We start from the raw sequence: 26,814 nt of genomic DNA on the forward strand, positions 1-26,814 counted from the left end.
GACCTACTGGAACCAGCATGGAGCCAAGATTCTCAGAGAAATCAGTCAAGTTTGGTGAAGGAGAAATCATGGTTTGGGGTTACATTCTGTATTGGGGCGTGCGAGAGATCTGCAGAGTGGATGATCAACATCAACAGCCTGAGGTATCAAGACATCTGTGCTGCCAACACGTTCTCACTCCCAACTCGTCACATACTGACGCTTGGTCAGGAACCCTCGGCGTAAGTTATTGACGAACAGGGTACCCCTTTAGCGTCATATTTAGACGTGCAGGGATTCCCTATAGAATCTGTGCCTGAGCCTGAGGCGTCATAGGGAGACGCTGGAGGCTCGTATAATTACCAATAGATGTCAACGCAATTTTTAAAACCTGATTTACGCCTATTATCTTAGTTTTCTTATTTTAAAATATGTAATTTTTATTTTGTTCATGAAAAGCGTCTGTAAACTGGGTCGAAACTACTGTATGAATAAACTTCGGTCCACGTGACATCCCTTCACGGTGAGTTTAACGCCGCTCTGCTATTGGTCAAACTGCATCAGCGGTGAGTTCACAGATGAGTTCAACTGTCAACATTAAATAGTATGTTAATGCTTCATAATGTATTTTTATTGGAGATTAGTTGGTGTTTATAAATATGTGATCATTTACTTTATATTTAATGAGTGAAATTATATTCGGTTGCCCAGTTTAGAGTAACTATGCCTAATAAAACTTTGATTCATTCATATTATTTATTGTTTTTTTACTTTAAAAAATATTGCATTTCAAGTACTAAGTTTAAAAATGTTTTTGGCTGATATTTTTTATTTTAAATGATTCATTGAAGTTGGGGTCATTGTATGTGGCGATCTATTTTTTACAGATCTATGCTCGCTATCCCAAGGTTCATTGCGATCCCATGGTTCACTGCGTTTTCCACAAGGTAAGTAAAAAGTAAACAAATAAAGACGATTTGTTGATAAAGCATGTACTATAAACTAGCGACGTTAACTAATTACATCAAGTTATTAAAAATATATTTTTCTCACATAAAACGTTGGTCATGCATTAGAACAATATATACATTTTAAGATAAGGAACAGTGTAACCAGATTGTTGTTTCCACTATAGAATTCGTGCAAAATCTATATATAATATGCAATATGCAACTCTAATAATACAAATGTATTCGTTATTGTTTCAATATTAAAGAACATCAAGTGTTTCCAAAGGTTTATTGTAAAAACAATTATTTTCCATGCCTTTAAAGGAAAAAAGGCAGAAATTTTGCCCGTCTGAGCACATTTTATTCATTTTACAACACAAAACTAAACAAAAAACAGCTTAATCTATCACACACACACACACACACACACACACACACACACACACACATATATATATATGTCAATATCTGCCAATATTGACATATATATATATATATATATATATATATATATATATATATATATATATATATATATGTGTGTGTATATATATATATGTTTCTTTAAAAATCCAAGATTTCTTTAAAAATCCAATTTTGTTTTCTAATAAGCAAAAAGTTAAATCACTTTACCCATGTTTATATGTTAAATTGCACTTGTCTCTCTCTCTATCTCTGTTAACACATTTGTATTTGTTTGATTCATTCTTGTGTCTTTCAGCCTGTTTCTGCCTATCACCATGAGTGATTCCTTTATACTCAGATTTATCATCAAGATCTCAATTATAAGCTTAAGTCTTGATGACAACTTGATGATCTGCAGGAAGCACCACCATGTAAGGAAGGCCAAGACCACTCTGGAATCAGTCAAGGGTTAGTGAAGTTTTTCATTCCATGTATATTAAATATCTACATTGTTTAGGCATATATGATTGTATGAGATAAAATGCATTTATTCTTTCACTACTATTGTAGTAACAGAATGAGACATATTAGTTTACTATTACTATTGTTTATGACAAACATTAAAAAACTACAGCATAAGCTCACAAAATATTGTGGCCGAACTGTTTAAAACTATTTGCTCTGGGTGTTGATAGTGGCCAACCATTTTTTTCTTTTTCAGAAAGTATTTTGTTTTGTCTGATTTTATGACACCTTATAGGCCATCAACTGTCCACATTGGGGTTTAGGAAATTAGAACTGCTTATGCTGCTTGTCAACTAGTCTTAGGATAAGTTAGAAATGTTATAAATGTACATTTTTGTTGTTTTTATCAGGTACAGCTCATAGGAACTCCAATCTTCCCAATTGTGAGAGAGCCTTGCTCCAGTGACTGTCAGTGTGTACTTCATTGTTTCCATTAGTCCCTGTATCTGTAGACCCAGGTGACAGTGGGCTAGAGTCAAATTTTGTTTTTATTTAAACTAAGGCATACTGATGGCCTTTTTTATCTCAGATTTGGTCATGCAAGTATTAATATATCCTAAAATATTTTTATATTCTTTCCATTAGTGGAAAAGATGTTGGTATAATTATTTTAAATGGACTGCTAAGATCTCAGCAGACATTTTTCTGAGATATTCTTGAGTGGGAGTCCATAAGCATGTGAACGTGAACCATAAGTGAACCATAAGCATAACCATTTCAAGAATGCACAAGGTACTTTAAACTGTATGTGTTGAAACTAAATTAACAAGAAAACAGCTCTTTGATGTTCACCTAGTAAAATTAGATTAGAAGATATAAACTGTTATGCACTTGTTCTGTACTGTTTCATTCCTTTTTCAAACACTGGCATTTTTGAAGGTTTATTTACAGCTAAGGATTAAGGATTGACAGGAAGATTTGTGGACTACATCAACTAATGACACTACCTCCAAAAGAGTTGCAAAAAGCTGTCCAAAGTTTCAGCACCATCTTTAAGCCCATGATTTTAGTGTGTTTCATGCCTAAGCACATGAGTTTATATCTGAGATAGATGAGCTATATGATTATCTTAAACTGATCTACAGGTAAATGCCAAAACTTATTGGTTTACTTATTTGTTTGTTTGTTTTTTTGTATATGTTAACCGGGTGAAATGGAGTGAGGCATACCAGGATATGCCTGGTTTTACTCTTGGGAAGGAGGTTGAACAATGCAGTGTTTCTTCTCTAGGATTGCAGTGACCAGACATGCTACTGTAACTCTCATGGTCATGTGCTGGAATTAGCAGATATTCAACAATTTGGCCATCTCGCTGACCTATTGATATCAGAAGGTAACGATATCCAGTAGAATTTGTTTTAGTTGTTCTGTAACCTATTTAAATAGTATTGTGTTTTTTGATTGCTTATCACTGTAGACCGCAGCAGCTCTGCAAAGCAAGTTGCAAAACAGAATCCATGAAACTGGCAGTGACCGGAAACCAATTGGAAGACTTTGGTCTGTGATGTAGAGGAGTGGGCAGAGGGTGAGGAAATTCTTATTAATATTACATGTAGTCATGAAAAATTGTGTTACTATTACTGTCATTTTTTCAGTAGCAGAAGCAAAGACAACAAAAAACAGAAGTGATATGGATGTCTTTGTCATATGGCATGGTATGTACACTAGACTTCTGTCAGTGTTAAGTTTACGTATAATCCTTGTTATACAACTTTCTTTTTATGAATATATTTCAGACTCTGCTGACCCAGCAACAAAGAGGAGGGTGTTCAACATCATCCTGCTAGTCAGGATTCTTCAGGAGCAGTGGATTCTTGTGGCAGAGATGGCCAACCACTATAAATACCTTTCAACTCATCCTGGTTCCTTCAAAGAACTTTCCTGCTTGTTTGCTACTGAAAAGTACTGGTATGTATTTGTATTATTTGGCTCAAACTTAAGCATAAGGTTACCCAGTCCAAATGATATTAATATATTTTAATGTTGTTGTGTTCTTCTTTTAAGATTCGACATGTGGCCTAACAAAGAGGGGTTAAAAGGTCAATGGATCATCATTCTCAGAAAGCAACAAAATAACTGAGAAATAAACAACAATATGATGGTGCAATCTAGAGACCTGCAAGGTACCTGCAAGTTTTGGCTGGAGCAGTAAACAGACATTTTTTAAATAAAGCTCCAGCTGATGAGTATGACATTGACTGTGGATTTTCTTTCACTGAAATCCAGAAGAGGATGACCTTAACCCTGAATCTAAAGCATGTAATAAAATCTGTAAAAAAATGAAATAAAATTTTCATCATCTATAACCAAATTGTTGTCTCTTTTTTTAAATACATAGATATGTACAGTATGTAAGCATTCCTCTAAAATCAATCAGTGTTGTAAATTAAGAGCATTATTGTATGCCTAACTGCTTACAACATATAACGATTTAAGGAACTCTATATTAAAATAAAATTATTACATTAAATGACATTAAGAGCTTTTAAAATATTAATTTTATGATACATTTTCATGATAAATTTTATTTTTGCATATACTTGGCCAAAAAATGTACATTATTATGGTCAACTGCTCAGATACCTCCAGTCAATATGTGGCTGAGTCAGGCAACCAGACTTCTACCTCTGAAAAAATTAACCTATGATTTACATCAAAGATCTGATGGATCTATTTGGTCCTCATTGATTAAAAAAAAAAATAATAATAATAATCTCCTTTTATTTTTGTCTTTACTTTGAAACATTTGTATTAATTTGTTAGAATGTCTAACAAAAAACTGCTGTACTTGTGAGATAACAGTGCCACTGTTGTTATGCAGAAAATAAAAATTAACTTTGTATAATGTTTTATTGAATGCAAGATAAAAAATAAAATATTTTCCAAGAGATGGGTTGCGGCTAGAAGAGCATCTGCTGCATAAAGACATGCTGGAAAAGTTGGCGGTTCATAGAGCTGTGGCGACCCCTGGTTAATAAAGGGACTAAGCCAAAAAGTAAAATAAAATATGTATTTTTTGTAGACATAGAACTTCACAGTAACTTATAAGTACAGCACAGAACTTTTTTACTTCTAGTTTAGATAATTTAAAGGTTTGCATTTTTATTTTGTTGGTTATTGGCTATGTATTTTTAATCATTTGGAGGTTTGAACTATTCATTTAACTATTTAACAAATTAACCCACATGCAGGACAAAGACATTATGTGGAATCATAATTAAACACAAGTTCATCCATTGTCATCAAAACATACTGTTACACAAACAGTTGAAGATTTAGAAAGTAAAAATAATCAGATAAAGAGTGGTTTTTAAACAAATACATGTCTTTAAAAAGGTTATATTTATAAACATTTACATATTTTAAAAGAGCTTTTATCCACATTTTAAATAAAGTGAAAACAATTAAATATCACATGATGACCATTAATGAAACACAATTACAGAATAACATCCACACATATTAAACTGAACTCATAATATTTGTGATGAACATAGATCACTATTGCAAATAACTTGTGATTAAAGAAGATACTAATGTTTAGCTTATTTTTACAGCTTTTTTTTTTTTTTTTTTTTTTACCACAACTGTACATGTGACAATACAATTTCTTGTCCATGTTGAATATTATACATCTACACAGGTTAACTGCCCTTTTACTCAAAGGGGATGAGTAGAGCCCTGTAGAAAAGGAAAAAGTATTCACATTTCAAACGAAAAATGAGTGAGAGAATATCAGCAAGACTATTACCTATGCTATGTTCAATAAATAATGTTGGATATAATAGTCTGCTATATACTGATCAAGTCAATAAAAGCTGTTTAAAAAAATACTCATTGTAAAATAACAAATTTATGCCTGGCTTTCATATATGTCATAAATATATGCACAATGACCTTATTCAGATAGTCTTTAGTTCATAAAAAATTGTATTTGTTCCATTTTATTACAAAAAGGCTTTAAACTACATTACCCACAATCCTTTGTCGCTGTATAGATGGGACGGGAAAGACATGGCGCTACAAATTGTAGTTCATTGAAAGGTGTAGTTAGGGTTAAGTTTAGGGTTACGATCTTGGTTAATCGGTAACTATTTGAAACACAGCGATAACTCATTGATAAAGGACACTGTTAGTAAAGTGGCAAAGTTAGCAAAACATAGTTAGCAACACGAATGATCTTTTAATTTGGCTTTGAAGTTATAGTCCAATCACAACGTCGCAATCTACGTCACACTTTGTCTCTATTTGGTAATCTTCCGGCTGAAGGTAGATTAATATAACCTTATAATATAACCTAAATATCAAAATGTGTATTAATATTACATGGTATTTATTGTCTTATTAAAAATACAAATGTATATTTACCGTGTGAGATTCCTTTGTGGGGGTAACCTGATGTGCAAAATTATCATAGTAAAACCAGATCATAGGCAGTTTACTTAATTTGAAACGAATAATAAAATAATAAAAAAGCTTCATGTTTGAAAACATTTCCAGCATTTCATGTAACTAAACCCTGCATCCTCCAGGTATACAAATATAAATATATGTCAAACTTTAATGACAAATATAGTGCCCATTACATAGTATAAATAGTAGTTCATTGTAAATGAGTATGCAAATAAACACAATACATTTTTAATGAAACATTTATAATTTATTAATAATGCCACAAAAAAAAAATAAAAATCACGCAAACATGCAAAAAACAAAAACATATATTTTATAACAGTTTTTAATGCAATAATATATTACCATACATATATAAATGATTAAAAACAATTATAATTGAAGGAAATGTATATTTTGTATTATTATTATTATATTTATTTTGTGATATTTATTCATGTCATACATCTGGTATGTCAAGCTCAAGTAAAACTGCACTGCAAAAAATATTTTCAAACGATGGCTTTGGAAATGCCATTATAATAAACAGCTTTCACAACAACAAGAAGTCAATTTCATGACAAATGCAAATTATGTTTATAATAACAACTTTCTGAACTAAACATCAAAAGTAGAATAAGTTCAAAACATATTCAAGTATTTACTGAAGAATAGCAATAACTATTTTTACAAAACACTGAGAACTAAAGTGTGCTTGGTCAGTCCAGGTGTTTATGCTGACTAGACTGTCATATTGCAATCCGGTTAGCATGAGGAGACTTGGGCGTAAAGTGTCAGGAATTCCTGGAGGGCTCCCAAGTGTTATTCCAGGTTTTGCCACTGTAAAGTATTAGAAGTGCACAATATCATTACTGAACAAAGAATGAGCGTTTCATTTAGAAAGTTCAGTGATATTTATTTATATATGTAAAGTGTCATTAAACCTGGCACTCTTGAATTAACTGTATAATAGGTTAAACATTTCCAGCATGTTTCCATGTATTCCAAGCAGATCTGTCAGTTCTACAAACTCAGAGATCAGGATAGTGACTGCTCTTTTCATTATGAACACCATTATCCTTCGCATACATTTTTATCACCACTGATGTCCACTGCTGTAGTTTTCATTGAAGGGAACGCTGACACAAATTCCAGCAAGTTTTTTTTAAATAGCAGAATATGGGTATTATTGGGCCAAAACCTTAAGAAAATATAAGATGCAAGATTAGAATCTTGATGAACATATTGTTAATTCACTTCTTGCAATTTAAAACACACATCTCATGTTTGATTCATCAATTATATGAAAACTACAACAGCATACTGTGCTCCACCCTAAAAATATTTCTAAATTATAACAAGCTTATTACTTTACATGGCTAAACATTTATTTTATGCCTGCATGATTCACTGCTATTACTGTAACCCATTACACTCTTAACCTAAACTAGTTGACTTTATTAGAAAACTGCAAAGAAACATGTTGCCTTAAACCCTTTATGTTTTTACACAAGGTGAAACTAAACAGCCCACTTTAAATTAACCAATAACCTTTACAATCTTCTTGAACTTACAGTAATATTTTAATTCAAGTATGGCTGTTAAGTGGCACATTGTATAAAATGTAAGGGGTTTAAGGCACTGGGTTTCTATACAATTTTCTAGTAAAGTCAACTAGATTGGGTTAAAGGAATAGTTCACTATTTACTCTCCCTCAAGTGGTTGTAAACCTTTTTTAAAAACTTCCAAGTTACTTTGTGTTGAACATGAAGGAAGTTTTTTGAAGAAAGCTGAAAAGCTGAAAACATTGACATACATAGTAGGAAAAAACAAATACTATGGAAGTCAGTGTTTGCAGGTTTTCATCTTTCTTTAAAATATAATTTTTTGTATTTAACTGAAGAAAGCAACTCAGACATATTTGGAACAAGTATGAGTCATTAATGACAGAATTTTCCTTTTTGGGTGAATCTCCTTAAGAGTATACTAAAAGAAATGTCCTACTCAATGTAGCTAACTTCAGCTGCATGTGTAGCCCCATAAGTACTTATCTAGAAATCAAAACAATAATCACGTCAGTCCCATTTTAGGCCTTTTATATCATATTGGCCACAGAATGGACTACTTAGTGTTGCAATAAAAAAAAATAATAATAAAATTATGACTTACCACACAATACAAGACAAACAGTGAATTTTCAGCTCTGCCTTTGCTGTACACAAGATGAGGTTCCAGCTTCAACACTGATCTGAGTGGGGCAGTTGTGCAGCTCTGTGAGGTTGTGACTGTTCAGATGAAGTGCTGTGAAGAGTTCTTTATTAAAAGAAAGTACATTCTTTTAAAATCTGTACATAATAACAAAGAAAATACAATGATTTTAAATAATGATTAATTCTGAACAAAAACCTTACCCTTAGTCAAGATGAATTCATGTCAAAAGTTTCTGCATCTGAAATGAATAAAAACAGATGTGACATTTGTTAAACCCACTAAACTACTAGATACATCAGTACTGCATTAAGCAGTTGTAAAGTAATGTAAGTGTAGTCCAAAATGAGCCTTAATCTCTTTAAGATAATGATTTTAAAAAAACGTTGCTTGTGTTAAAAACAATCCAGCCACTTGTAATACATTTGATCAATGGTAAATTTCTGAGAAGGTGCAAGGTAATCCTTGAGTTTTACCATTACCATCCTGACTGACATGATATTGGACAAAGAAGACAGCTTGTTGTGCCTCTTTACCACAATTTAGAGATGATAGATTCTTTCTTTTATTAAATAAATTGGTAAAGGCCAAACTACACTGGTAATAGTGTAAGATATTCATTGTGTGACATACATCAGCTTAAGTTATACTTGAGCTTTTGTTATGCTATATATATATATATATATATATATATATATGTGTGTGTGTGTGTGTGTGTGTGTGTGTGTGTGTGTGTGTGTGTGTGTGTGTGTGTGTGTGTGTGTGTGTGTGTTTTAAGGCATGGAAAATAATTGTTTTAACAATGTAGCCTTTAAACCTTTGGAAACACTTATTGTTCTTTAATATTGAAACAATAACGAATACATTTGTATTATTAGAGTTGCATATTGCATATTATATATAGATTTTGCACGAATTCTATAGTGGAAACAACAATCTGGTTACACTGTTCCTTATCTTAAAATGTATATATTGTTCTAATGCATGACCAACGTTTTATGTGAGAAAAATATATTTTTAATAACTTGATGTAATTAGTTAACGTCGCTAGTTTATAGTACATGCTTTATCAACAAATCGTCTTTATTTGTTTACTTTTTACTTACCTTGTGGAAAACGCAGTGAACCATGGGATCGCAATGAACCTTGGGATAGCGAGCATAGATCTGTAAAAAATAGATCGCCACATACAATGACCCCAACTTCAATGAATCATTTAAAATAAAAAATATCAGCCAAAAACATTTTTAAACTTAGTACTTGAAATGCAATATTTTTTAAAGTAAAAAAACAATAAATAATATGAATGAATCAAAGTTTTATTAGGCATAGTTACTCTAAACTGGGCAACCGAATATAATTTCACTCATTAAATATAAAGTAAATGATCACATATTTATAAACACCAACTAATCTCCAATAAAAATACATTATGAAGCATTAACATACTATTTAATGTTGACAGTTGAACTCATCTGTGAACTCACCGCTGATGCAGTTTGACCAATAGCAGAGCGGCGTTAAACTCACCGTGAAGGGATGTCACGTGGACCGAAGTTTATTCATACAGTAGTTTCGACCCAGTTTACAGACGCTTTTCATGAACAAAATAAAAATTACATATTTTAAAATAAGAAAACTAAGATAATAGGCGTAAATCAGGTTTTAAAAATTGCGTTGACATCTATTGGTAATTATACGAGCCTCCAGCGTCTCCCTATGACGCCTCAGGCTCAGGCACAGATTCTATAGGGAATCCCTGCACGTCTAAATATGACGCTAAAGGGGTACCCTGTTCGTCAATAACTTACGCCGAGGGTTCCTGACCAAGCGTCAGTATGTGACGAGTTGGGAGTGAGAACGTGTTGGTGCTGCCCATTACATTACAAACCACAGGAGAGGGACAATTCTCCAGCAGGATAGCGCTCCTTCTCATACTCCAGCCTCCACATCAAAGCTCCTGAAAGCAAAGAGTGCTCCAGGATTGACCAGCCCAGTCACCAGACATGAACATTATTGAGCATGTCTGAGGTAAGATGATGGAGGAGGCGCTGAATGATCTTGATGAACTCTGGGAATTTCTTTGGCATTCCAGATGACTTTATTAATCAGTGATGTGAGTCGTGTCAAAGATGTATGGATGCAGTCCTCCAAGCTCATGATGGAGTCAGACACAATATTCATTCTGTTTACTCTGCAGCAGGACTTTATATTCTATACTGGACATGACAAGACTTTTGTCTGAGCAAAGTCAGACCTTACTGTCCTAATTAAACACTTTAAAATCAGGGCATGATCAGTTTTATTTTGGTAAAATAAGTGAAATTTAGAGGCCTTTTCCTTTCATATAGGACACTTCTGATGCCAAATGATCAACTCAAGTTATTATTTGTTGTTCCTAAAACTTGGATAGTAGACAAGACTTTTATAGTGTATGAACGTGGCTGTTCAGTCTTGTTTAGCACTTTTCACAATCATTTTTTTGTCTAAAAGCAGCTTCACAAAAGATTCAGAAAGCTAATTGAAGAAACATCTGTGTAGCTGCTGTTCAGAATAACTATAAGCAAGGGAGATTGATGTGAATTTAATGGGGTATATTTAATGTGATGTGCTGGAGCACATGCTTATGAGATGCATTTGATGTAAGCTTGACTGAAAGAGATGTGTCTTTAATCTATATGTAACATAATCTAGCCATGTCTTTTAACATGACAGCAGGATTTTGATGTACGGTCAGTTTTAAGTATGCAGATATTGGAAAACAATTATGAGAATTCTCACTTTCTTCGCATCTCCTGAATTTATTAGGAAGGGGTTTTTAAAAATCTTCAGAAATGGTATTATATGCTCGTTTACAACCACAGAAATGACCCCCTAGAATGGAAATTACCCCTAGAACTTTGAATAAAAAAAGTGAAAAAAGTGTTGCAAACCATTTATTTGTGTTGAATTTAAACAAATTAAATTGAATAATGTTCAACTTAATTTGTGTGTTTATATTCAACAAAATTAAATTGTTAAAAAAAAACCACTTAAGGAAAAAAAAAGAGTAAATCCAAGGAATCATCTTTAAATAATCTTTTTCAGTGTACATAATTACTTACCTACTTACTTATTACTTTCTTAATTACCTACTTACATGCCTACTTACCTACCTACCTACTAACTTACCTACTTAATTACCTACTTACTTACTTACCTGCCTACTTACTTACCTGACTTACCTACCTACCAACTTACTTACCTACTTAATTACCTACTTATTTACCTGCTTACTTACTTACCTGACTTACCTACTTAATTACCTACTTACTACTTACCTGCCTACTTACTTACCTGACTTACCTATCTACTTACTTACCTTCCTACTTACTTACCTACTTAATTACCTACTTATTTACCTGCCTACTTACTTACCTGACTTACCTACCTACCTACTTACTTAGTTACCTACTTAATTACCTACTTACTACTTACCTGCCTTACCTATCTACTTACTTACCTGCCTACTTACTTTACCTGACTTACCTATCTACTTACTTACCTGCTTACATACCTACTTGGTTGCCTCCCTACTTACTTACCTGACTTACCTACCTACCTACTTACTTACCTATAATTACCTACTTACTTACTTACCTGATTTACCTACCTACTTAATTACCTACTTATTTACCTGCCTACTTACTTACCTGACTTACCCACCTACCTACTTAATTACCTATTTACTTACTTACCTGATTTAACTATCTACTTATTTACCTGCCTACACACCTACTTGGTTGCCTGCCTACTTACCTACTTACTTACTTACCTACTTAATTACCTACTTACTTACTTACCTTAATTACCTACTTACTTACCTGCCTACTTACTTACCTATCTACTTACTTACCTGCCTACATACCTACTTAGTTGCCTCCCTACTTACCTACTTACTTACTTACCTACTTGCTTACTTACTAACTAACTGTAAAACTCTGATAACAGTTTCTAATTTCAAATAGAAACATTGTCTTTCAGTTTTTTTTTTTCTGTCCAGAACATCATAATTGGTCATTTGATGTCATGGGAAAAAATATGGTTATTCTAACTATTAAATTCATAACTCTTTTGAAAATAAAACATTAACGTGTTGACTAAAACTAATAAGCATGGCACCTGTTCTAGTATTTTATGCAAAAAGAAATCTAATAGTTAACAGTCTAAGCATGATTTACTCAAATACTTGACTATACATTATGCATACAGATTAAAAAAAGATTTTTTTTTAATTAAGCAAATAATTTTAATTAATTATCGTAGTCTTTTTTTTCTTGAATTCAATTAGGGACATGCTTTGAATTCGAACATGATACGAGGGTCTGTCCATTTGCTGAAGTCATACAATCATATCTTTCGTCTCTCTGGTAACCAATAGACAGTATATCTCCATTGTGTTCATCTGAATTACAGTCTCAGACAGCATCCTTCCTGAAACCTACAGTCTTACGTAAGAAATGAAAGAATGATTTAACAAATAGACCATAATTACATTAAAATTACACGACGGCTTGAGGGACAGAAAAATATGTGTAAAATATGTGGCATTGACTCACAAACATCCTTTCAGGCTCTTCTTCCAATCCTATCTGACCTCAGATCATGTTTATTACGCTTTGCAAAGTTGCTTTGTGCATAAATTAATCTCTCTGATAAACATTTGGATGTCTACTGGAGCATGCCTTCCCATGATTTTGATTTATTTACTTGTTTTTTTTTTTTAGAAGAGGTTGTTTATTGTTATTCTCATTTTTTTGTGTGTGTGGCTGATGGCAAAGCCTTGATCAGGTGCTTTGTCAGTTACCTTGGTTACATTTCCCCTCCATCTCCTCTATCTTAGGACAGTGGTATCCTTCAGCTTAAATTCATGTGCAGTGTTGTTCTCTGACTTGAACATTATTCCAATGCGCCCCATGGAAATGAAGAAACAAAACAAAACATGAATACACATTGTGTGATGAATTGAGGGTAGGGGTTTAAGTAGTAGCACTGCTATGTTCTTACAATTAAATTAACCTTTATAGCATTAGTTTTGACCAAATCAGTGAGATTATTTGTTCACATTTCCTTTCAAAGACAATTAAATGATTAATCAAATCAAAGCTCTGAGTACTCGTGGTGTCAGGTGGTGTGTTGTTTGAACATACCACACACTTTAAAGGTGCCATAGATTGTATTGAGCCTGTGTTGATTTTTCCTCATGTCAGGGGAGCCAGAGAGGTGGGGGTCCAGGTATGGAGGTAGGATGTGCTCGGTTATGTTGTTGCTGTTGTTGTCATCGTTATCATCACCGTCGTCATCGAGTAGTAATAGTAGTAGTAGTAGTAGTAGGGCTGGGCGATTTGGCAAAAAAATTAAATCTAGATTTTTTATAACGTTTGATCGATTCACGATTTCGATTTTTATTTTTTTAAATTTTTTTATTGTGTAACTAGTCAACTTAAAACATTACAACAACATGACTGAAGTAACATTTTTCTTTATAAGTAACTTAAAAAACCATCTGGATAAGGAACATTGCATTTTTAATGGCCATGTCAAATTGGTCAACGAGGTGTATTCACGAGTTAAATATCGCTGCAGAAGATTTAAATAAAAATGTATGTGTAAATATTGCACTTGCAGGAATACAGAGGTATTTTTTTGCAAGTTTTGCTGAGCCTAGGAAAGATTGGCTGTCAGCTCGGCTTTGACTTTGTCTTCTAATTGACAGACAGGTTGTGATGCTGCTGCCTTAGATACAGTGGAAGGACTGAACATATAAACTGTAAAGCCTAATTTAACCCAATGTGTGAAGTTGTGGACGTTTAGCAGGAGCAAATACAAGCACCAGATGTGTGTCTAATATAAAATAATATATTTATTCTATTTTTCTTTTTTCCCCCTTTTAAATACTGATACTTTCATGTGCTTTGCTCCACTCTCTGTATTATGCTGCCTGACCTATCTGGTTTTCAACTAGGTCCGCTAAATGACGTCATGGGGGCGGGTACTTTCATTTTCACTGCTACAGGCCCACATCTCTGCTCGTGTTCAAACCAAAATATCAGCGCGGTTCGAACTAAGATCGGCGCGGTTTTTCACATGGCAGGATTTTACGTCCTTCATACATGTTGAGATCTTGTTTGTCGAATTGATGAGAGAATATGTCTTGACAATCCACACAGATGGATTCAGACTAATGCAACAAGTAAAATCCTACATGACATCACGCTTTAACAGACAGTCAAGCAGGTTGCACACCAGAAGAGTCACGACACGGCGCACACATGACAGTTTAAACTATCACATACCACACGCGCACATTTACATAATATTTAACATGAAACTAATCAGATGTCGCTCTTTGGCGCGCCTGAAATATGACCTGCGTCCTGAATCGTGGCTGGGCGGCACCGGTGTGTGTATAGAAACCTGTTTAGAATTCTAAAATCCATGGCGCTGCGTAGTGCTGCGTGGCGTGTCGCCGAGAGGCGTTTCTGGTGTGCTTCCTGCTTCATACAGAGTGAACCAAAGTGCGTTGGTGCCATTATAATGTTTTAAATATATATATTTTAAAAATCGCGATTTCTCGATTTAATATAAAATTAAATCAACGTCAAAACGTAAATTCGAAAAAATCGCCCAGCCCTAAGTTGTAGTAAATCTTATTGTCCTCGAAAGCATTATCATATTACAAGAGACATACAATAAAACAATACAAAAACACAGTAGTTACAATAATAATTCAGGTTAAATATACACACTGACTATAGTGGTTTGGTCTTAAGCTGATTTAATAATAGAATGATTGTCAACAATGAATTCGCCTGTTTTTCAGAAACGGATCATCATCCACAAACCTGACCATACGTTAAAGCGGGAATTTAGTCAGGAATCCAGATTGTTATACACCAAGTTGCTTTTGTCTTGTATTTCTAGGTCAGGATTTCTTCTCGGAGCAGGCTCCTTATTCCAGACACAATGCTGATGGGCTCACAGCGGCACGCGCTAGCGCTGGAGTGCAGTTCAGTGTGGATATCATCAGCAATCCTATCACATCATTGTGCTCCAACTGCAATTTTTCCCCGGTCAATGACACAAAGAGAGAAAGCGTGCGAGAGACGGGCGGACAGAGAATTACAGTAGTCACCTCGGCGGTGGAGGGTACTAATGGAAGTTTTTGGAGCCTTTGGACCACACTGAAAATGAAGAATGAAGGGATGCTGTGAAAGTGGTAATACAATAAGGCTAAGGTAATTGCTCTCAGTTCAAAACTGAATGACAAATGTCTCGGGCGCAAAATGAGATTCGTTCTTTCATGCTCCCGTGCTTTATAAAACAGTTCTCTCACTTCTATTATGCTGGAATAAAACGGCTGCATGAGTGATTCAATTCAAATCAAACTCTTGGCCTGGTGAACCTTGGAGTAGTCATTTTGAGAGCGAGCGACTTGAGAATGATCAAGTTTGCCTCATTGACATACAAACATCTTTTCTGGGGGCTCTTCTGGCCAAAGAATTAGTTTTTTCAACTCAAAGTTGAGTTTCAGCTTAGAAGGCAAGTGTGCTAGAATAATACTCTGACTGTAATGTCTTGTATTACATTAATATGCTGTAGAAAACAATGTATTATGACTAGCGCCAGACAGAATCTGCAGATATTTTTTGCTATTTCTGCAGAGAATTTTGTAGAATATCTGCAAATTCTATGAGGAATGATTATGAGAGTATTGTAACTAAAAGCTTAATATATGAAATAAAAATAATACCTTTTTAGCTATAAAGGTGCAGTATGTAAGTTTGAAACCCAGTGGTTAAACTAGGTATTGCACGCCTGGTTCAAAACACATGCAAGCGCAGGTTGCCAGATGACAACATCAACAGGAGTGAGCCTAAAGGCTGATTTAAACTGTGTTTTAAATAAAAGCAAAGGCATGTGACAGATGGATTATTTACCATATTAACAATCCTAACCAACACCTGAAATGTATATTTTAGAAACGGCTGCTATCTCAGCTGAACAACAGAATAAATTGACAATGATCAGCTCACGTACACCTCATGTGCTTTATTCACTATTAAATCCTTTTGTTAATTTAATAAATTTGTATTTTTGGAGCCTTGGTGTTGCCGCCTTTGATTTACATTTAATTAGCACTTTTTGCGGTTTTGGCTGAGCACCCAATTAAGAGAGATGTGCGTGCTTTTGTACAGTGTTTTCACTATTAAATGCTACAATGTGAATTTGAACGGCATTTTACATGACATTTATTGCCATACTACTGAAAGCAGCAGCAGATAGTTCAGCTCACATCTGGAACATAAAGTCAACTGGTTGAAATTGAACTTCAGTACTGTGAGCCAACACGCATCAGTGATTCAGCATCTACAATTAAAAAAGGTTAAAGAGATTTAATATAATCAGATTATAAGCCTTAACATTCGCTGGAGTGCAGTGAGTGCACTATTCTGTGCTTCTGAATGGCTGTATTTACATTTCTGTCATGTTTCGTCTGGTGCAAACAGCCAAATTGCTTAACACTGCAAATCTCCTCATGTAGCGTGTTGTTAAGATACACAGTTACAATGTAACCTGTTCAGCTAATGTTTACGTTTGTAATATAACAATTGTTCTGTTACTCACTGAAGCTAAGCAGGGCTGAGCCTGGTCAGTACCTGGATGGGAGACCACTAGGGAACACTAGGTTGCTGTTGGAAGTGGTGTTAGTGAGGCCAGCAGGGGGCGCTCAACCTGTGGTCTGTGTGAGTCCTAATTCCCCAGTATAGTGAAGGGGACACTACACTGTCAGTGAGCGCCGTCCTTCGAATGAGATGTTAAACCAAGGTCCTGACTCTCTGTGGTCATTAAAAATCCCATGGCACTTCTTGTGAAAGAGCAGGGGTGTAACCCTGGTGTCCTGGCCAAAGTCCCTCTATCGGCCCTTACGATCATGGCCTCCCAATCATCTCCTTTCACCGAATTGCCTCTATCATAGCTGGTGCATGGTAAGCGCACTGGCGCCGTTGTCCTGTGGCTGCCGTTGCATCATCCAAGTGGATGCTGCACACTGGTGGTGGTGTAAAGAGACCGCCCCCCCTCTCATGATTGTGAAGCGCTTTGGGTGTAATGCCATACACAATAAATGCGCTACATAAATACACACATTACATTGCCCATCGCAAGGTTTCACATTAGACATCGAACGATGGCAAATCGCCCGACATCGCCCAAAATGTATTCAAGAGTTCACACTTAGCTGATGATTGGTAATAAGCTAGTTTGGCATGCTGTACCGGGAGAGAGCCCCGAGCTCATGAGAGCCTCAAGCCCGGGGCTCCCTCTCCCGTTGCAGGGCAAGAGGGGAGTTTGAGCATGGGTAAATCTCGAGAACCCCCCCCCCCCCCCATCTCCTGCTGCGTGAGGGTTGCTAAGGTGATGCGTTGCTGACAGAATTGAATCGAATTTGGTGCTAATTTGGTTTAGTCAATTTACTTAATTGTCATGTTTTTGGGAGTGTGGGAGGAAACCGGAGGACCCCAAGAAAACCCAAGCAAGCACGGGGAAGACATGAACTCCACACGAAACTGCTGACCGTTTGGGTAGATGCCCGAACCGGAGGCATTTTGCTGTGAGGCCACAGTGCTAGCCACTGGGCCGCCGTGCTGCCCTGTAGACAAAAGAGGAGGCGAAGGGGTGGAAGGGGGCATTCTTCAAGACGAAGATGACTAAATGTAAGGTGTTTGGTTATTTATACTTGGTTAGGAATAGTCTGATTGGTGGTTCGTACATTAGCTTGACTCAGCCGAGTCAATCATAAGCACGTGATCCTCTCGAAATTAGTTTATGAATAAACTTAACTTGTTCATAGTTTGTTAGTAAATAAATACACAACCGAACTAATTGGCTAATTGAATGAATAGAAAAAAATACTGTACAAATGATTTACTGCAGGTTTCCAGTGTTCACTGCTAACCTCCTGAGAGACATGCACGTTTCATGCGTTAAATATGCATTTATCAGATATGTACTTAATAAAATCCTTTTTAAAGCGGCTAAAGCTCCATCTCGATGCTTGTCTTTGACAACAGAATCTGTCTGCGAAGAGCTGTTGTTTCATATATTTCATCGCCTTCACATCAGCCCTCTCCATATTTACAGGCTTTTTGATGTTTGCACGCAGCACATATCAATAGGCCAGCGGCTTTGATCTAACTTTCACCGTTTGGTTGGAGTGTTTTTCACAAGAGTGCACCTCTGAGGTAATTATTCCCTCCAGTCATCTTAAGGTGGAGACTCTTCACTGCGTTACAATGTGCATTGATCTGTGTGTGTGTTATGCAGAGAAAGTAGCTCCGAATGTTTCTCACACCCTCCATGACGTCCTTTTCAGACTTCCTCATTAGTGACCCCCAATAAGCAAAATAAAATCCAAACTCTTTTTTAAAGACTTCCTAATTATCTCCAAACAGTCGAGTTGTAAATTAGGGTTTCGCACGTGGTTGCGACTGCTGTGGAAATCTCAAGGCTTGGCCACGAGCATGCACGGCTCTGTTTGCTCTCACAGTTTGTTTTCAAATCTCATGTTTTCAGGCAAGTTACTATAGCAACAGACTTCTTGCCGCTTCCATTCCAACCAAAATTTGGGAAAACAGCTATTTGTCTTAATGATGAGCCATATATCAGGGAACACCCTAAAAGCTGTGATCAAATAGAAGAGCACACTCGGTTGTATCTGATGTCTCTTTATGCTGTCTGATGACAGTCTGCATTCTCATGCCTGATATTAAAGTTGCTGTAAGCGATTAGGCTTTGAGCAGAAAAACAACTTTTCCAGAAAGGACGATTTTCAAGCACTCTGCCCATCTTCCGTTGTTCAACAAAGGTGGATCTTCACAATATAACTGACAATGAGCCTCCGAGTTTTCTGTTTGACTAACATTTGCAGGCTGCAGTGAGATTCATTTTGGCTGTTTACAGAGGCTCAGGGGGAAAAAAATCTCCTTTTTTTCCTCTCTCTCCTCTGAAAACTCATTTCAGTAGTACCTGTCAGGTTGGCTTTGGAAAGATACGAGTTGAAATGAATGATTTAACTTTTTTGCAGTGCTTTTAACATGCATCTTACACTAATGCTGTCGCTAGCTGAACAGAGATGCGTTTCCCAAGCAACGATGTTGCTCGCGGCTGAACTATCATAGTGCGATGCATCGTTTGGGAAAAGAACGATGTAGTGATGAGTGTTTCTCAAAACCTGTAGTTTCTCTGTGAAAATCCTACTTTAATATTAAAATTATTAATATTAATGATGATGATTATTATTGGGCGAGGCAGTGGCGCAATAGATTGTGCTGTTGCCTCACGGCAAGAAGGTCGCTGGTTCGAGCCTCGGCTCAGTTGGCGTTTATGTGCGGAGTTTGCATGTTCTCCCTGCCTTCGCGTGGGTTTCCTCCGGGTGCTCCGGTTTCCCCCACAGTCCAAAGACATGCGGTACAGGTGAATTGGGTAGGCTAAATTGTCCGTAGTGTATGAGTGTGTGTGTGGATGTTTCCCAGAGATTGGTTGTGGCTGGAAGGGCATTCGCTGCTAAACATTTTACAAAAACAATTTACTAAACATCATTGAAAAGCATTGAGGGCTTACATTAGTCTCTTTTTCTCAGCGGCGTCTCGTACGCATTACACACACACAGTGATATATTAAAGTGGATTAAAGCATAGGAGCACATTATACAGTACAAAGCCCTCACCCCCAGACTCAATGAAGATTAATTTAAGTTCAATAATGGTTCTGTCCCACACAGGAGGACACTTTCAATATGAGATGAGCTTCTTATTGACTGGGGGGTTTTTCTTTATGATAAGCATGGGAAATCAACTGTCATTCAAGAATTTTTTAATTGATTATTTTTAACTGATTTTACTAGAAATAAGAAACAAAAGAGTTGTGAGATTCTGTTTTCGTCTTGGAAATAATTGTCTACATCAGTGGCTCTCAAACTTTTTTTATCAAGTACCACCTCAGAAAACAATGGTCTCTCCAAGTACCATTAAAATGAGCAGTATTGAAATACAGTAGCGTAGTAGCCCCAGTAAAGCAGCTACAACTGTGCACAGTTAAAAAAACGTGGCAGATTACCTCAGAAATATAGGCTATATGTCATATGTGGCATATTATATACATCATTTTTGATAAATTTTGAAACGTGTGTAGCATGTGCATGACATTTCATTCCTCCGCGCACCACTAGAAGGAAGCCTGCGTACCACTAGTGGTACACGTACCACAGTTTGAGAACCACTGGTCTACATCACTTTCTTCATCTTCAACGAAATACAGAGAATGAAGGTTATTTCTTCTTCATTTGTTTAAAATATCTTTAAGTGCATCATATTCTCTCATCGCTCGTTTACTTTATTAATGAGTTGAGAGAAGCGAGTCATTGGCTGAGTAAGAGGATTTCAGTGGTGTGTTCACAAAGTAATTTTCCACAGCTGTTCTAGTAACACTAAAAATGTTCTGATTGTCTAATTGAAATAATATCTGAAATTCTAGTTTATTCATAATTTTGTTATTGCTTTCAGACAAAAATGGGGTTAATAACCAAATATTATTTTGATCCTACACTCTTATTTCACAAGTACCTCGATATCATTTTAAACCTTTAAAATTACACTTCTATGAAGGTACTTCTCACAAGGTCGCCCACTGAATCTAAGCAGGGCTGATCCTGGTCACTATCTGGATTGGAGACCACATGGGAAAGCTACGTTAAACTGGTGTTAATGAGACCAGCAGGGGGCGCTCAACCTGCAGTCTGTGTAGGTCCTAATGCCCCAGTATAGTGAAGGGGACACTATACTGCTCAGTGAGCGCCGTCTTTTGGATGAGATGTTGAACCGAGGTCCTGACTCTTTATGGTCATTAAAAATCCCAGGATGTTCTTAAAAAAAAAAGAGTTGGGGTTTAACCCCGGCAACCTGGCCTAATCTGCCCATTGGCCTCTGTCCATCATGGCCTCCTCTCCACCAATCAGCTATATATAAGAAATATATATTTGACACATTTTTCATTCATTCATTTTCTTGTCGGCTTAGTCCCTTTATTAATCTAGGGTCGCCACAGTGGAAAGAACCACCAACTTATCCAGCAGGTTTTTACACAGCTGATGCCCTTCCAGCCACAACCCATTTCTGGGACACACACACACACTATGGACAATTTAGCCTACCCAATTTACCTGTACCACGTGTGTTTGGACTGTGGGGGAAACCGGAGCACCCAGAGGAAACCCACGCGAACGCAGGGAGAACATGCAAACTCCTCACAGAAACGCCATCTGAGCCAAGGTTTGAACCAGCGACCTTCTTGCTGTGAGGCGACAGCACTACCAACAGCGCCACTGCCTCGCCCTGACAGAGTTTTGTTTATTTAAATTTATAAATAATCTGGAACCTGATTAAAACGTCTTATTTTGGTGTATTGTTTGTTAGGATAGGGCAATATTTGGTCGAGATACAACTTTTCGAAACTCTTGAATTCAAGGGTTAATTAAAAAAATGATAATTTATATATTGTTTTTTATTCAGATCAAGTTTTTTACCAATGTATATTACTAGCCAGCAGTCAATTTGGAGTATTTCACAGTAGGACATTGACTAAATGTCTTCATGGATCTTCATGTTTACTCAAAATGATTTTTGGCATAAAAGATCTAATTTTGACCCATACATTGTGTATTTGGTGACTGACAAAAACATACCTGTGCAACTTAAGTGTCTGTTTTTGTGGTCCAGTGTTACACATTTCATTTAATACTGAGAAGAAAATATATTTATGAAATGTAATGTTTTATTTTTCCAATGGGCTGATCTCTGGGTCTAGAAGCGGCAACTTTAGCTTAGCACACAGCTTTCAAGCCAGACTCAATATAACTATCATAGACTGTAATAGAAACGCAGTGCTATTGGCTGTTTTTCAAAAGGGGGAGGGGCTAATATGTCCTGCCCAGTCTTGCGTTTTTTTAGTTACGTGAAACATCAAATAAAATGCATATTTTAAAGCACTTCACAGGAACTTCCAAAACTAATTACAGCTTCCTATTTTAATCCTGTGCAAAAACACACGCAGGAACTCTTAATTTCAACGTTTATCTTCTTTATACAGACTGACACAAAGCAACTGGAAATCTGCCAGTTTAACTTAACTCGGTCAGTTTAGGTTCAGCTTAATTCAATCAATTTTGAGTTCACACAACTGGTTTCTGTTACAGTGCATTTCGGATTGCTAGAAACTCATTGGGCACTCTATTAAAATGTCTGAAATCTACAGTTAAAATCTCATTGCTCTTGCTTGCTTGCTTGCTTTCGACAGTCAAAGCTGTTTTTCTTGTTTTATCTTGCTATCAAGACCCTGACAGAGACTTTAGTTTGTTGATTGCTGTAGGGCTTCTGGCATCAGATTTGAATAGATTTTTATGAAGTGAATAAAGGCAGTGTCAGCATTAATGTCTGCAGCTTTTTAAGTGGATCTATGCGTATCCTCAGGAAAAAGCTATCATCTCTGTTAAAAGTATGTTTTTATTTTTTTGTCATTAGAGAAGCATTTAAGTGATCTGTTTTCCTGATATCAATGAACAGGCAAAATGGCTTCTGGCCCACAAAATATTGAATACACTCTCATTCCAGTGCATCCGTTCTTCCCAAGAGAAGTAAATATGTTTAATTATCTGCCTGTGTACCCAAAAGTTGACCAAAACTGGCAAAAATCTCCTTTTGGGAAAACCTCAATTTAAAGGGTAGGGGTTGAGTCAAGAGGACCTATGATTCTTCTTACAATATGTAAAATACTGTAAGTCTCTGATGTGCCTAGAGTGTGTGAAGTTTCAGCTCGAAATATCCAACATACATAAATATATATATATATATATATATATATATATATATATATATATATATATATATATATATATATATATATATATATATATATATATACAGGGTTCAACGCTAAGGATTTTTTCTACTGGTCCGATCGGGCAATGGTTTAGATTTTTACTTGCCCTGCCAAAATTTTCACTGTCCCCACCAAAAAAAAAGGAAAGTTAATAGCTATTTTTTAACCACAAATTTTAAATAATGTGTCAAAAATAAAGTCTGTAAATCTAGAATTTCAATACTTAAAAAACAATTGTGAATATAAGTGTTATGCAAACAAAAAGAGCAGTATGGAAAATGTGGAGGCATTTGATTGCAGTTTGAAATTATTCAACAAAAGGTGGCTGACTTGTCAAACTGACGGCAAACTATGCATAACATCACTTCATTTTTATTTTGTCGTGTTGTTTCCAAGTAAATGTCGACTTCCAACAGGTTAGAGACAGACATTTTTCGCCTTTTAATTTGATGTTGCCGCCATGTTGCTGTTTCTACGCTGTACTGGTTGTTACTAGGTTACAAAAAAAAATAGCATGGTCAAATCAATCAGATGAGACGAATCGGAAAGCAATATGTTGGTTACGACATTGCAGAGAAGGTAGCATATAAAGATTTAAAAGCACAAACGTAAAATGCACGCAATTGACAGATAGTCACAGACAAATTAAATGTTAGTGACAAGGCAGAACTGTCCCAAGTGTCTCTCATGCTGGCCCTGGGCCACCGGGCAGTCCTTATTGTTGAGCCCTGATATATATATATGAATGTCAATCAAAGTGTCAATCAAAGTGTTTTTGCAGGCTGTTTTTAATAAATCTGATTATAAAACAATTGAATTAATTTTTTTTTCAGATCACACAATCTCAATAAACAACATGTAAATGTAGTAATATTTCGATAAGTATTGTTATGGAATATTTATTTTTAAAATCTCTCAAGTTAATGTTGTCTATCGGGTAACATAATCTCCCTGCAGTCCATACTCCCAATGCTTAGGCTTGTTTCCCTCGACAGACCTCCTGCGCGTAGCTACGATTGCTAAGTCACGATTGGTGTGTGACGGTTTTCGGTTGTGGCTTAGCCAAGGGTCAATTAAAAGCAATAGTATCTGACCACAATTATACTTTAGTAAAATATATATTTGTATGAATTACGGGTTTAAATTGTATGTACAAAAATATGTAATGTAAAAAATATATTAAAGTAGGCAAGCAAATAAAAACATCTATAGAGTGGAAATTTTATCATACTAAATCACACTTTCTTTAGTGAGGGTAGCTGGAGTCATGTGCTCTATTCTGCTTTATAGACAGGTTATTTTAACCGGAGCTTGTGTGTAAATGTAAATACTGTAGTAGGTGGTAATAACATTTCATTATTAATCATTCTGTTGGTCTTATCCTGAACTTCATAGAGATTCTAATCAAGCGCATAGAGAGTGCAGGTAAATCTTTGATGAAGCTTTTACCCAAAATGAAAGTGTTGGTTTGAAGTTTGCAGACTGAACTGGATTTTGAAACTGCCAGCTTCCTGTGCCATCTAGAAAGCGCACACCATGAAGCCAGGAGGAAAAATATTGAGTCTTTCTGAAAAGAGCCTGACAGAACTCTACAGAGCATGTGAGATAAAAGACACTGGGGAAGCAAGCAGGTCTTCATGGGGATTATTATATTATGTTATATTATATTATATTATATTATATTATATTATATTATATTATATTATATTATATTGTATTATATTATATTATATTATATTATAAATTACATTATATTATATTACATTATATTATATTATATTATATATTATATTATATTATATTGTTTTATATTATATTATATTAGAATTTATTATATTATATTATATTATATTTATTATATTAAATATTATATTGCATTATATTATATTATATTGTTTTATATTATATTATATTGTTTTATATTATATTATATTATATTGTTTATTTTATATTATATTATATTATATTTATTATATTAAATATTATATTGCATTATATTATATTATATTTAATATATTTTATTTTATATTATTTTACATTATTTTTATTATATTTTATTATATTTATAATATATGATATTATATTGTTTTATAATATATTTCATATTATATTATATTGTTTTATATTGTATTATATTGTTTTATATTATATTTTATTATATTTATTATATATTATATTATATTGTTTTATATTATATTATATTTATTTATTTATTTATTTATTTATTTATTTATTTATTTATCTATCTATCTATTTATTTATTTATTTATTTATTTATTTATTTATTTATTTATTTATTTATTTATTTATATATATATATATATATATATATATATATATATATATATATATATATATATATATATATATATATATATATATATATATATATATATTTGATTGTTTATTTGGCAGGGACAGTGTACATTAATTAGCATTTCTGCAAATGCACCAGAATTGCCAGAGGGCTATTTTTCATCTGTTGTCCCTGAACAACCTAAAAAAAAAAAAAACAATACAAGACTTGGATCAAACATGGTTAAAAAGTACTAAAATAGACATGGTTATGTAGATGTTAATAAAAAAAAGAATATTTACAATTTAAACTAAAACACCTACATTTTGTAATAGAAATAAAACTAGTTAAAACACATTTGAACAACAGATCATTAGGATGGTACGCACAAATGGAAACATGCTAGTTTCATTCTAATAGGAATGTTGACACGTCTGATTAGACTATATTATATGAAGCACGATGGTGCAGTGGGTAGCATAATTGCCTCACAGCAAGAAGGTCGCTAGTTCAAACCCCAGGGTCATTTGGCATTTTTGTGTGGAGTTTGCATGAAGTTTCTGGTTTCCCCCCACAAGTCCAAAGACATGTCATGTGGTACAGGTTGTAGCTTATTTAATTCACTTGTACCGTATGTGTTTGGACTGTGAGGGAAACTGGAGCACCCGGAGGAAACCCATGCAAACACAGGGAGAATATGCACACATAAACACTAACTGACCCAGCCGGGGCTCGAACCAGTGACCTTCTTGCTGTGAGACAATCGTGCTACCCACTGTTCCACCATGACGCTCCTGTATGCTTTTTAAATGAGTCTTAAACTTACTAATAGGGTCAGACGGAATCTGCGGAAGTTTATTGCTATTTCTGCAGAGAATTTGGGTAAGAGTCTGCGGATTTCTGCAGAATTATTTTGGGAATATCATAACTAAAACCTTAATATATGAAGTAAAAAATAATATATTTTAAACTTGTATTTAATGTATAAAATGCAAATCCAATTAGATTTACTTTGTGAAGTTTCAAAAACTAATTTCGAGAGGAGCACGTGATATGATTGACTGCAGCTGGCCACTCATCTACACT

General features: G+C 35.0%; 3 long non-coding RNA genes across 3 annotated transcripts in view; 2 read left to right on the forward strand and 1 right to left on the reverse strand.

Annotated features, from left to right (window-relative positions):
* Positions 1-16,266, forward strand: part of LOC147833242 (uncharacterized) — a 34,006-nt gene extending 17,740 nt beyond the window's left edge. Inside the window, exon 2 of the long non-coding RNA XR_015510787.1 lies at positions 15,423-16,266. This is a non-coding gene — a long non-coding RNA (uncharacterized LOC147833242). The remainder of the gene's footprint in view (positions 1-15,422) is intronic.
* LOC110437961 (uncharacterized) lies at positions 531-4,165 on the forward strand. The gene is made up of 8 exons (XR_015510785.1): positions 531-545; positions 867-926; positions 1,651-1,802; positions 2,210-3,192; positions 3,277-3,384; positions 3,458-3,514; positions 3,596-3,767; positions 3,864-4,165. It is a non-coding gene; the product is annotated as an uncharacterized LOC110437961 (long non-coding RNA).
* On the reverse strand, positions 6,503-9,597 carry LOC110438012 (uncharacterized). Its single transcript, XR_015510786.1, has 4 exons — positions 9,566-9,597; positions 8,663-8,700; positions 8,421-8,564; positions 6,503-7,091 (listed from the first exon to the last, which is right to left on the reverse strand). It is a non-coding gene; the product is annotated as an uncharacterized LOC110438012 (long non-coding RNA).
* Positions 16,267-26,814: the final 10,548 nt, after the last annotated feature.

This window comes from Danio rerio, chromosome 16 (assembly GCF_052040795.2).
Source record: "Danio rerio strain M-AB ecotype USA chromosome 16, GRCz13ab, whole genome shotgun sequence".
Classification (NCBI taxonomy): Eukaryota; Metazoa; Chordata; class Actinopteri; order Cypriniformes; family Danionidae; genus Danio; species Danio rerio.